Source organism: Panthera pardus, unplaced genomic scaffold (assembly GCF_024362965.1).
Source record: "Panthera pardus isolate Hobbes unplaced genomic scaffold, ASM2436296v1 HiC_scaffold_3, whole genome shotgun sequence".
NCBI classification, from domain to species: domain Eukaryota; kingdom Metazoa; phylum Chordata; class Mammalia; order Carnivora; family Felidae; genus Panthera; species Panthera pardus.
In genome coordinates this window covers 8,857,800-8,868,124 of record NW_026526876.1, presented here as the reverse complement: position 1 = coordinate 8,868,124, position 10,325 = coordinate 8,857,800, and the positions used below count along the sequence as shown (strand labels likewise).

Here is a 10,325-nt window from a genome sequence, read left to right as displayed (position 1 = left end):
GGGACTGTGTTGACGAATCAGCCAAAACTGAGGGTGGGGGGTGGCGGGTGGCAGGCAACCTGAAATACATCATCAGAGCTACAGATAGGAGCTCTTTCTTCCTGCTAGAACCCTGGAGAGACTCCAAGCTCGGAGTGAGTCAATGGCTATCGGGAGCCAAAGAATGGCCTACAAAGAAGTGGCTGTCGGGCAGGAATCGGGGCATCTGAGGGGAGAATTGTCTACAGAAAAGCTGAGCCCGTTGGCTCTTAGGTTTGTCCTGTGTAAACCACAGTCTGCAGTGTTGGGTCCCAGCTGGAGCTCCCAGAACAGCTCTCTCTAGAGAGGAACGTTTGCCTGAGGAGTACCCATGGTGTTGGTGTCCCCCCTCTGCCCTCAAAGGTTAAAGTTCTCCTTACCTTAGTAATTTGGGGATAAAGGGTTACAGCAAAGGGTCCTGGTTCTCTTTTAGCTGACCGCGTACCCTACAGGGAACCCCGCCTACTGGTATACCCCTCCCATTTATTTTATTTTTTTTTTTTTTAATTTTTTTTTTCCAACGTTTTTTATTTATTTTTGGGACAGAGAGAGACAGAGCATGAACGGGGGAGGGGCAGAGAGAGAGGGAGACACAGAATCGGAAACAGGCTCCAGGCTCCGAGCCATCAGCCCGGAGCCTGACGCGGGGCTCGAACTCACGGACCGCGAGATCGTGACCTGGCTGAAGTCGGACGCTTAACCGACTGCGCCACCCAGGCGCCCCTATACCCCTCCCATTTAAACACAGTGCATAGCTAATCCCCCCACTCAACAAAAGCGGGGTGGTTTTTTTTTTTTTTTTTTTTGGTAAATAAACCCACCTAAGTACAAAGAAAGCCTATGTTAGCTACCCATACTCATTGACCTGGCCCTTAATTCGTTAATATGCCGTCAATAAGGAATTCCGTGCGATGGGTGCTGGTCTGCTGGGGTTGCCGCGATGAAGTACCAAGACCGGGTGTCCCGAACAGCAGAAACTTAGCGTCTCACAGTTCTACAGGCTTTGGAAGTACAAGATGAAGGTGTTGACAGGGCTGATGTCTCCTGAGGCCTCTCTCCTTCGCTTGCAGGTGACCACCTTCTCCCTGAGTCTTCTTCACGTGGCGGTCCCTTCCTGGGTGTGTCTGCGTCCTCATTTCCTCTTATCACAGAACATCGATCACAGGGGATGGGGACCCATCCTAATGACTTCATTTCGGCTCAAACACCTCTCCAAAGACCAGAGTTCCAATTACAGTCACATTCTCAGGCTCCGGGAGTTAGGACGTCAACATAGGGGTTTTGAGGGGACGCAATTCAGCCCGCGACAGCGTGAAAGCCGAAGACGGAGATCGATAAACCAAAACTCACTCGGACGAAACAGAAAGGATGCGGGGAGCAAAAGGAAAAAAATTTTAAGTTCTCACTGGTGTACCATTCGAAGGTGTCAAAGATTTTGCCACCTTAAAAACACACTTTTGTGGAAAAAAGGCAACGGTGGGCATTAAAGCGTATTGAGTGTTTCAAAAGTCTATTTCTCAAAAATTAGAAAGGAAAAAGAAAAAAAACGCAACCAGAAGAGCTGAGCGACAGAATGGCTACCACAATTTTAACAGAAATCAGTAAAATATGCTAGTAAATCCGAATAAAATACTGACTGTAGGAAAAAAGAAGTGGGGGAGGGGGAGCAGCTTCTGTTGAAAACAGCTTGAAAGATGAGGACTTTGAAGGAAAGTGTAAGCATTCTCAACTTGATTTATTCCGAGATATTTATTTGCTTTAGACTTTCTTAGAAAAAATGTAAACTTAGGTATGCACGTTAAAAATATAAGGGTGGCTGCGGCCCAAGGTGGGTGGCCTAACTGAGCATCTCATTCTTGGGTGGCAGGTGGGGGACATTGGCTTTCCCATAAAAGTGTCATTTCCCAGCTCCTGGCTTTACACGCAGGGCCCGCTTGTAGCCCCCCCTACAAGGCACAGGGCCCAGAGCCTCAATTCCCATCCGCACGCGCGGGGGTTTACACGCCGGTCCCCAAGGGACATATCTGGTTCAGCCACCTCTGAGGCCACGGGACATCCATTCCTCTCACCGCTAGGATAAGTGCCCTCATTTCTGACACCCAGGGGACTCCCTTGCTTGCTTTCAAGGTCAGCTAAGAAGTAGAAACCAATTTTAAAAAATGTTTCATCTAACGTTTCCGTGTGTTTGGAAGAGGAAGTGAGAGGCCTCCCCTATCAGCTCAGCCTGCCATTTTGACCCGGAAGTCTGTACTGTGAATAATAAAGCAGTTAACAACGGAAAACACTCTTACAGCATTTACTACGTGTGAGGCACTATTCTAAGAGCTTCACAAACAACGCTATAAAACAGGCACTGAAATCCCCATATTAGGGATGAGAAGGTCGGGAGAGGAGTAAGTAACTTGCTCAGGGTCACAGAGCTAATAAGTATCCGAGGCAGTTTGGCTCTTCACTGCTAAATACTATCCCCATGATACTCATTTGTGCCATTCAGCCAGTACCTTCTGCAACCCCCCACCCCCGCATCACTCAACCAGACATACTGGTAGGATTACACTTCCCGGCACATGATTAGCTCTGACCAATGAGTTGCGAAAGAAGTTGACCAGTCAAGGGGCGCCTGGGGCGGTTCAGTCGGTGAAGCGTCCGACTTCGGCTCAGGTCATGATCTCGCAGTCTGTGAGTTCGAGCCCCGAGTCGGGCTCTGTGCTGACAGCTGGGAGCCTGGAGCCTGCTTCGGATTCTGTGTCTCCCTCTCTCTCTCTGCCCCTCCCCTGCTCATGCTCTGTCTCTCTCTCTCTCTCAAAAATAAATAAACATTAAAAATAGTAATAATAAAAAAAATTTGACCAGTAACTTCTGGGCCAGAGCATTTAATTGTAGGAACAAGTCCCTCGAGATCTCGATCTCCAACACACCGTCCCGAAATGTCTGAAATGGTGATGACTCCATCAGCCAGGGATCTCAATGAACTATGCCCACCAATGATCTACAATGGACAGGCACTGAAAGATAAAAAATATAATAAGCATTCTCTAGTTGAGGCTGCTTATGTTTGAGGATTATTGTTCATAAAAATTAAGTTTATTATGTTAACATGTAATAGTTTGTTTTCGTTTTTAAAAGAATTAATCAATGTTTTTTAAAATGTCTCCTTTTAGGGGCGCCTGGGTGGCTCAGTCGGTTAAGCGTCCGACTTCAGCTCAGGTCACGATCTCGCGGTCCGTGAGTTCGAGCCCCACGTCAGGCTCTGGGCCGATGGCTCAGAGCCTGGAGCCTGCTTCCGATTCTGTGTCTCCCTCTCTCTCTGCCCCTCCCCCGTTCATGCTCTGTCTCTCTCTGTCCCAAAAATAAATAAACGTTAAAAAAAAAAAAAAATTAAATGTCTCCTTTTAATTTCAAATGCAGTTAGTACTGACAGAGTTAATCCACATAAACAAAAGCTCTAAGGAACTGTCAATAATTTTTAAGAATACAGGGGCACCTGGGTGGCTCAGTCGGTTGAGCGTCCGACTTTGGCTCAGGTCATGGTCTCGTAGTTCATGAGCTCGAGCCCCGCGTGGGGCTCTGTGCTGACAGCTCAGAGCCTGGAGCCTGCTTCGGATTCTATCTCTCTCTCTCTCTCTCTCTCCCCCTCTCCCCTGCTCATGCCCTGCCTCTCTCTGTCTCTCAAAAATAAATAAATGGTAAAAAAAAAAAAAAAAAAAAAAAAAAAGAATACAAAGGGGTCCTAGACCACAAAGTTGGACAATCGCTATACTAGGTAATGTCACCATAACCAAATGAAAGAAAGCCTAGGTAGTGATATTAATACCGATTAATAGGTCTAAAGGGCAAATGCATCAGAGATAAAGGCAGATATTTCCATAATGATAAAAAGACACAACCACCAAAAAAAAATAAAATAGCCCTGTACATATATATGCTTAAAAGCCTCTCCTTGAAATATATAAAATAAAAAACTGGCCAGGGGTGCCTGGGTGGTTCAGTCAGTTAAGTGTCTGACTTTTTGATTTCAGCTCAGGTCATGCTCTCACCCTCCCAGAGGAGATCGTGATGAGTGGAGAAGGACCAGTATGAGACAGGACATGATTCTCTGACCCCTCTGCAACTCAACGGGAAAATCAACAATTAAAAAAAAAGATGGTTTAACAACACCTGGAAATTTAGAAACAAGGAGTTAAAAAGGAAAACTGACAGCAATTATAAAATCTAATGGGCTCAATGGAATTAAAAATACTGAACGGCAGTATCTGTGGCCGTAGGACTGCTGTTTGCAGGAAGATGTACAAGCTTTTAGTAGATTTCCAACGAAGAAATAGTATAAATTATTCTGGAGCCGCAGCCCTGCCCAAAACTGCTGTGAACATAACCGTTTCCTGACTAGGACTGTTGATTGTGGCTAAAAGAAACCAGAGTCCCTCCCAGGAAAATATAAATTCTCTGTAATTTTCAGGGCTTACTAGGTGTTCACGCTGTGAACAGTCCTGGCTCCGGATCCTTGCACAACTTCATCCGGGTCCATGCACCTACATTACTCACTCTTTCCTGGCCACAAAAGTCTTCTTGGACTTCCAGGGTTCTCTCCCGCCTCCGGGGACCTCACATGGGATGTCCGGCCGCTCCCGGGATGCGGCAGCTGCCCGCAGCCAAGTCCGGCCCATCCCTGAGACCTCAGCCGCCACCTGGCCGTGGGGCTCTGTGTCATCCCGGCCACGGCGGCTGGCCTCTTCTCTGACAGCACTCACCATGATCAGAGAAGGTACCCTGATGTGGGCGAGTACTCGTTCAGTGTCTGTCTCCCCCCACCCAGACAGTAAGCGCAGTAAAAAAAAAAAAAAAAAAACAGAGGGGCGACCTGGTTTCTCAGTGCTGTTTTTCATGATACAAAGGCCCATGGTTGGAAAAACGAGCAAATGCCCCCACTGCAATATGTTGATTTCCTGTCCGCCAAAGCGGCCGAGTACTCTCGGTTCAGATGCGCGAACTACTATGAACACTGCAAAGGGCACAGACGCAGATTTATAGACCTGGCTCCCTTATTCTGAGCAAATTAAACAGACAAAATGACAGGAGTAAGTGGGAAGCTGGGCGATTCCCCATAACGGAGAGCACAAACCTGATGGATGGTCAGGGCACTGCCCGGTGGAGGTCGAAGGTCACCCCTACACGACCCCTGCCTGCCTTCCCCTCCGCCTGCTCTCCCTTCTCCTCTTCACCGGGCTCTCTGGATTCTGGGGACACTGGCCTTCTCGCACGTTCGTTCCTCAACGTGCTGTGCTCCTCTGCACATAAGGAGCTTTGCATATGCTGTTCCCTTTGTTTGACATGTTCTTTCCTTTAAATCTCAGTACAGTGGTCATTTCCTCAGGGAAGGCTTTCCTGGGCCTCCAACTGCATCAGGCTATTCTGTTGCCCTCGTGGTACCCTGTATGCTGCTTACCAGGGTCTCTAACTGGGGACCTGTGCGGTGATCTAATCTCAGCCTCCCGCACCAGGGCAGAAGCTCCATGAGGGCAGAAGCCGTGTCTTCAGCCATAGCTGGAGGCCCACATTCCAGCACAGACAGGAAGATGGCAGGCGGCTGGGGGTTGGGGGAGGGATGACCTCAGACTCCTTCCCACCCTCAGAATTTCCGAGATGGAAATAACCCACAAGTTTCTTTTCTTTTCTTCTTTCAACATTTATTCTTTTTTTTTTTTTTTTTTTTTTGAGAGACAGAGCATGAACGGGGGAGGGGCAGAGAGAGAGGGAGATGCAGAAACTGAAACAGGCTCCAGGCTCCGAGCTGTCAGCACAGAGCCCGATGCGGGGCTCGAACCCACGAACCGTGAGATCATGACCAGAGCTGAAGTTGGATGCTCAGCCAACTGAGTCACCCAGGTGCCCTACAAGTTGTTTTTTTTTTTTTATGAATGAAGTGCGGGCGTCAGAGCCCTGCTAATTAGCTGTGCTAATCCTAGCAGCTGGGCAAGTGCGCTGAATGAAATCCCAGTAAAGGAAACTTGAATCCAGGTTGGCACAGCCATTTACAGAAAACTGTTCCTGCACCTGACGTTTACGTGTCTGCATTCCAAAGCTGGGGGCGCGGGGAGTGGGGAGGGGTGTGAGATTCCCGTGTCGGTTCACAAAAGCCCGCTTGACGGGTGAAGCGCCCGATGCCACAGGGAAATGCTCACAGAGTCTGGACCCAGCTCTCCTGGGTCACAGCTCTGGGCGGTGGATCCCGCGTCCCACTGCTCACATCCCACCTGCCAAGCAGTGACAGGAACTCCCTGCACCTTGGGCCATTTTATATTTCCCTGGAAGGGGTGCCTGGGTGGCTCAGTCGGTCGAGCGTCCGACTTCGGCTCAGGTCATGATCTCGCGGTCTGTGGGTTCGAGCCCCGCGTCGGGCTCTGCGCTGACGGCTCAGAGCCTGGAACCTGCTTCCGATTCTGTGTCTCCCTCTCTCTCTGTCCCTCCTCTGCTCGTGCTCTCTCTCTCTCAAAAACAAATAAGTGTTCAAAACAACAACAACAACATTTTATATTACCCTGAAAAAAAAAAAAAAGGTGGTTTCTGCCTGTCTTGCTTCCCTCCAAGCGGGGGCCGGGGGTGGGGGGTGGGGAGCACCAGACAACATGGCTCCTACCACAGTCACGGCCTTCCAGGGTTACAGGCTCGCGCAGGCCTGGGAAGCATCCTTCCAGCTGGTCTCCCAACCCCACTGCTGGCCAGGAGGGCCGCATGGGCAGGGGGCACTTACTAAATCATAGAGTGCTGTACTAGGTCGAGGCGGAAAACCAGGTAAGTACTCTGTAGCCCTGGAACACAAAGAGTCTTCTTACGGCGGTGTTTCCCAAACGTCAGCTTTTCAAGTACCACCTTTAGAATTCTTTGCCATGTTCGTATTTCATCCACACCATATACGCTCAATGTTTTCCTTTGTATCAACTCGCTATTATGCTTTTATAATAATATATTATTACATAAATATTACGCTTATTATGGTACATATTATGCTTATTTTTCTGCTTATACAGTTTAATTGAATAAGGAAACTTTATATTGCTGTGAAATCACAGGTTTCGAATGTTAGCCGTTTTTATTTCTGTCACACGTTGAACTATGCAACTATTAAGATGTAAAGTGTTTCTCCACATATTTTCTAAAACCACCTTGCCTAATAACACGCTTTGGGAAATCCTCATCCTGAATACCCCACCAAAAATTCTGTCACCGAACTGTCCACGCATTTCATTAATACAAAACTAAATTCGATTATCAAAGTGCTAAATAAACGGTGTGGGAAGCTTCCGGTAGAGATCGCCTGGGGCACTGGCAATGCAAACTTCCTTCTGTGAAGGCTGCTTTGAAGAATTTCTTCAAGAGGAGCTACAAACACCTGGAAGGCTCAAAATATCAAAACGCATTTTTTAGCATAAGGGTGGTTAACCAGAATTTACTGACAACCGATTAAATAAAAACCACCGTTAATTCTTATATTAGCTGCCTGTTGCTGCGCTAACAAATTCTCACAAACTTAGGGGCTTAAAACGACATACATTCGAATTTCACGTCCATGTGAATTCCCAGTACGTATGAAACTAAATTTGATTTTCTCCTGCAAAACTGTCTCATGCCAATTCGATTTCCAGTCCAGGTGGAAGGATCTTGAAGGACAGATGAAAATTCTTCCTCCCCAACAGTACACACCACGTTTTCCAGCAGTCGATAGACATCTATGCATGTTCTTGAATAAAGCGTGATCTAAGACCCAGAAAAGAAACCACTCCCACCACCAACTCATTCCTTTACAGTCCTGGAGATCAGAAGTCCAAAGTCAGTTTCACTGGGCCGAAGTTATTGTCCCTCCAGGGGCTGCAGGGAAGAATTCATTTCCTGGCCTTTTCCAGCTTTTAGAGCTACGTTTCCTGTATCCCTTGGCTTATACCCTCTTCCTCCGTCTTCAAAGCCAGCAGAATAACATCTTTTCAGTCACTACCTTACCGTCTTCTTTCTCATATCTCTCTCTGCCTCCCTTTTATAAAGGACACTTGTGATATTTAGGACCCAACCACATAATCCAGGATGATCTTCCTGCCTCAATACCCTTAATTCCTTGACAAATCAGCAAAGTCCCCCCTGCCATTCCAGGGATCAGGATGTGCATATTTTGGGGGGGCCACTCTCCAGCCTACCACATTACCTTCCTAGACTTTCAACATGAAAATTGAGTTGAGGGGTTCTAAAGACCTTTGCGATGGCAATTCCCACCTTTGTGTGTCCTTCAATGACATTAGTCATACTATTAGTCTAGCTCTTTGAAAGGACACACCGGTCTCATCAACCTCAGTATTGACACTATGAAGGCAGTTTCCCTCCTTTGTCACTTTGGTTTCTTTTAGAAAACAAGGAAGTGCTCAGAGATTAACATAGAAGCATCAGAAGGATTGGGCCAAATTTGGGATATCTGAACATCAAAAAGAATGATGAGGACTGGCACATATTAGCAGCAACTGGTGTATCGGCCTGCTTCTGGTGCCCTTTCTGCCATCAGAACTGTGCCTCCACGGTTCTTCTTCTTGGTGCTGACTTTAAGGCTTGGCCAATGCCAAAATCAGGTCTCAAAAACACCTACACTGATCGAGTCAATCTCGTTCATTTGCTTGTGTTAGTGCTCTTTGCAAAAGGCCCTGTCCTCTCGAGCATGAACTTTAAGGAGCTGCTTGGTAAGCCAGTGCCATGACTCCCCTTCTGGAACAGCATCTGGGTAGTCAGACATGAGCCCTTTGTGGCCAGCTATCCGTACATCTCAGCTTGAACTAAAGGGCACTAAACTCTGTAGTTCCCTAAGTGATCTCATTGGCTCGGTTCCCCACCCTACTCACCTGCTCCCCACCCCCACATCCAGGGTGTAGTTAGGTTCTCCTCTCCTTCCCTCCCCCCCATACTGGCACTTTCAACTTAACCCCTAATCCTTTTCCTCATCAGGCCTAGTCATCGGCCCACAAACAGGGCAGTTACTGGTGTTGGTCTGGCCCTTTTTAACTCTACGTGAGAAGATTGGAACCCGAATTCCTAAACTGATGATAATTCAGCCCGTCGGCTTTGCGGGTTATGTTCTAAGTACAACGTGTTTTGTTAGGAAGGTCTTGACAGTTGATTCCAAAATGGCCTGGCTGGCCTATTGTTTTTCTCATCTAATGAAAACCCAAAAGAATAATCCAGCAGGTCAGTAAATCAAATGGAGATATTTACAACAAAAGTGGTATCCTGCTCCAGGGTCCCCGACGCCTCGTTACGCACTCAGATCACAATAAAAATCCAGATGGGGCTGCCACCGTGTTCTCAATACCTACAGATATAATGGCCTCTCTGATTTGGACAAAGGAAAGAAAGGCTGATTGTAGTCTTGGCAGGGACAGAATTTTTTATCCTCAGAGAGACTCTCCGTTCCTACGAAGGAAAATGGCTGACTCTGCCCTATTTCTGAGGAGCGAATGTGCACATTAGAAAACCACCAGCATAACAGCAATCTCTCTGGGAGGCCGCCACAGAGAAAACCCAGCTTATTTTGGCAACTAAGTGGAAAAATGCCTCGTGTTTATCTATATACACACGTGTGTGTCCGGGTCCGGAATGGAGATGAGGAGTGGGAGGTATGGAGGAAGAAGGGAGGACGATGGGGGTAAAACGTGGGCTCGGAAGGAAGAGCCTCCGGCCGTGCCAAGGACGGTACCCGCGTGTCTGTGTGACGCCGAATGCACGTCCATGCGCGTGCGCGATTTGCATCTACAGAGCGAGCACAGAGGAGACTGCACGAAAGGGGAGCGCTGAGTCAGTTCTCTCAGGACGTTTGCTGGGGGCGCTGGCTCTCACGCTTTGCAGGACACTGAAACCATCTGGGGAGCCTTAAAGACGCTGGCCCTGGCCCCACCCCTGGAGACTCTTGTCGACCTGGTATAGAGTACTGTGGTGAGCAGAACAACGGCCCCGGGACGGCGTCTACTATTCCAGTCCCCGGAACCTATGAACATATTACCACGCACGGCCAAGGGGCATTCAGGTGGCGGATCGACTGCCCTTAAAGTGGGGGAAATCATCCCAGATTACCTGGGTGGGCCACATAGAATCACAAAGGTCTTTAAAGGCAGGAGAAGGAGACAGAAGTTAGAGGTCAGAGTGATGTGATGTTAGACGGACTCGATCCGCTATTGTCGGCTTTGAAGATGGAGGAGGGGGCCGCGAGCCAAGGAATGGAGGAAGCCTCTAGAAGCCAGAAAAGGCAAAGAAATGAATTCATCCCTGGAGCCTCCAGAAAG

General features: G+C 48.1%; 1 protein-coding gene across 2 annotated transcripts in view; it reads right to left on the bottom strand.

Moving 5' to 3' along the window:
- Nucleotides 1-10,325, bottom strand: part of STX8 (syntaxin 8) — a 254,100-nt gene that overhangs the window by 174,580 nt on the left and 69,195 nt on the right. The window lies entirely within an intron of this gene.